We start from the raw sequence: 3,045 nt of genomic DNA, 5'->3' as shown, positions 1-3,045 counted from the left end.
CAGTGGATTTAAATCGGGGGATCTGGGCGGCCACACGGCTTCACTGGACGTACCATCTGTGGGAAAACTGGAGGTCTAAATAACCACGAACCTTTCTACTGGTATGACGAAGTGTCCCATCGTGTATAAACCACAACTCGAGACGTTCTTGAGGTGGAATGTCATTCAGCAACTCCTGTAATGAAGACGGCAGTAAGTGAATATAACGAGGAGCTGTCCGCGTTGTGGCCAGCTCTAATGGACCCAGCAGCGTGTCTCCGACGAACCCGCCCCCACATGTTTAGAGCAACTCTGGCTTGAAATCTGCCCCGTCGCATGGTGTGAACGGTTTCAGCTGCCAGGTGTGCAAATTATGCACATTCACAGGACCTGCGCAAGTGAACATGGATTCGTCTGTCATCAGTCTCTCCGAAGAAACTCTGCGTTGTGTGCATACTGTTCCATGAGGAAGGTGCAGAATATAGCTGTTCTTCAGTAGTCCACTTCGTGAAGAAGTTGAACTTTCCCGCATCGTGTGACCAACTGTCATGTGAGGTGTTTCCACCTGACGTGCCGAACTTCTTTTACTTACAGTGGATTGTTAGTCAATAAAACGTAGAATTTGCTCCTCACATCCTAAGCTGCAGCATCACGTTGTGGCCCACGATCCTCACATCGAGGAAGAAGAGTTCCCGTGTCTCGTACATGATGATGCCCTCCAAAGAGGCCTCTTCTTGTGTTCGTAATGTGACGCGGTGAGAATCTCGAGCGATGGATCTCCCTTGCTTGTACCGCAGACCGCCTAGCTTCTCCATAAATTAAGTGCCTATGAGCTAATTCTGCAAAGTTGTATGCCTCCATTATGCCGGAGCTGCGTTTGCGTGCTTTCTGCAAGGCTAAGGGTCTTCGACTACGTGGCCAGAGGGCAGTTATAGTTGCGAACGCGACGAAGCAAAACGAATAGTCTATAGTGTCAGATGTCCGTCACTTTGCGGCCCAGGTATGGCCATGCAAAAAATATAAGGTCGTAAAGTTTGTGACCTGTTTGTGGCAAGACTCTTCGACGCATAGAAAAAGTAAGCTACACACTGAAGTATGTACATATTTGCGGTTATACCCATTACACCATATTTAAAACGTTCTGCTCAGCTCTCATGTTTTATAGATTAGAAGAAATTCGTGTTAGCACCCTAAACTACTTTTATGGATTAATCCATTATTGACGACTGGTTTCGGTACGAAGTACCATTTTCAAGTCGACGTAAAAATATTTTAGAATAAAAACGTATTGGTCGGATAGGTAAAAACGTGAAACGTCATATCCACGCTAACAGTTGTCTAGGTCAAAAAAAATTACACCATAACCTTTCTACACGGTTGATGAGTGTTCCCTGAGGAAAACGTCCAAACTCACCAAATGTGCACAAACCGGTTTTGATATATATAATGTCTTAGCCACAACTGTTAGCTTGAATGTGACGCTTTACGTTTTGATCTATCATATGAAGTTTCTTTTACTATAATTTATTTTTACATTGACTTGAAATATTACTTGTTACCGAAACTGGTCGTCAATAAGGCATTACTTACTAAAGTTAGTTTATGGTGTTAACTTGAATTTCTTCAGATATGGATAAATGTTATAAATTATGAATCACTAAAAACATACGAACTTCTCGAAAAATTCGCAGCTTTTGTTCCACATAAATAACAAAATTATTTTTTTTATGACATTTTGTTTTTACGGGTACCAAAACAAACGAGTCCTGTGCCAATGAGACAACGGAATGAGACAACGTTGTCTCCAAAATGGTACACTAAATTAATTTTAACGTAAAATGATGAAATGAAAACGGACGGTCTTTTGATTTCCTCCAGACCAAAACACAGTGAATAAATGTTGTCAGAGTGTGCACGTGTAGCGTGTTGTGGAACTACAGTTTGTACATTATTGCTATGCCCCTTCCCTGAATCCAGGGTGTACACACGACGGCCGGCTGCTGTGTCCGAGCGGTTCTAGGCGCTTCAGTCCGGAACCGCGCTGATGCTCCGGTCGCAGGTTCGAATCCTGCCTCGGGCATGGATGTATGTGATGTCCTTAGGTTAGTTAGGTTTAAGTACTTCTATGTCTAGGGAACTGATGACCTCAGATGTTACGTGCCATAGTGCTTAGCCATTTGAACCATTTTGTACACATGACGATGCTGCCGCCTTCGGCAAGTGTTCAGTTCAGTTTCCAGGGCACTAGCTATGTCGCTGTCGATCGCAGGCCTGAAGACAACCGATCTGTGAGGATATATTCCTTGGCGTTCCAATAGAAATAAGGAAACAATGACGACGAAGAGGGAGAAGAAGTAAGAAACAAACGATGCAACTGATTAGGCCACACCATAGATAACGAATATTTTTCTTGGCCGGCTTTTATTGCTATCTCATAAGGTTATTTCCTGCCTGTTTGAAGTAGGGACGGTCAGACTCAACATGCCTTACCTGAGCAGCGTCGCCCGTCGCAACGGATCTGACAGCCAGTGTTAGGCGGCCTTCCAGATCAGCAGCAGCAGCAGCAGTAGCAGTAGCGGTGCGGCCTGTTGCTCGGAAGTGGGTCACGCTTTACGCGCTTTCTCTAACACGTAGTATCACCTCTTTCGCCGTGGCTCGTTGGTCTAGGGGTATGATTCTCGCTTAGGGTGCGAGAGGTCCCGGGTTCAAATCCCGGACGAGCCCGAATTTTTTGCGGTTCGTTCCTGCCCTTTTAAGAAAAGAAGTGGACAGGCGTACGTGTTCGATAAGCTGCATCCAACTCTATATCCAAAAGACTGCGTAAGCACAATAAATGCCGAAAGCTTTGGCAACCAAGGAATGCAGGAGTTTATCGATGGGCCGGAATTCAGGCCTTGAGAGGCGGAGCACAAACACGTAACACAGCTCCGTTTCGATGCAACCGTTGTTTTATTGACTTTTAACGTACATTTCCTGCTCCGATGCATTTACATTGCAATTGTTTAGTTGTCCTTAAGGCAAACGGATTTACAAGGTTGAATTCTTTTCAGTAGAGCAGAACGTCCT

At 44.8% G+C, this 3,045-nt stretch overlaps 1 non-coding gene across 1 annotated transcript; it reads left to right on the top strand.

Annotated features, from left to right (window-relative positions):
* Positions 1-2,631: 2,631 nt before the first annotated feature.
* On the top strand, positions 2,632-2,703 carry Trnap-agg (transfer RNA proline (anticodon AGG)). Its single transcript has one exon. It is a non-coding gene; the product is annotated as a tRNA-Pro (tRNA).
* The last annotated feature ends 342 nt before the right edge of the window (positions 2,704-3,045 follow it).

The sequence above is a fragment of the Schistocerca nitens genome, chromosome 2 (genome assembly GCF_023898315.1).
Source record: "Schistocerca nitens isolate TAMUIC-IGC-003100 chromosome 2, iqSchNite1.1, whole genome shotgun sequence".
NCBI classification, from domain to species: Eukaryota; Metazoa; Arthropoda; class Insecta; order Orthoptera; family Acrididae; genus Schistocerca; species Schistocerca nitens.
Note: the sequence above shows the minus strand (reverse complement) of the source record. Positions and strands in the feature narration are given on the sequence as shown.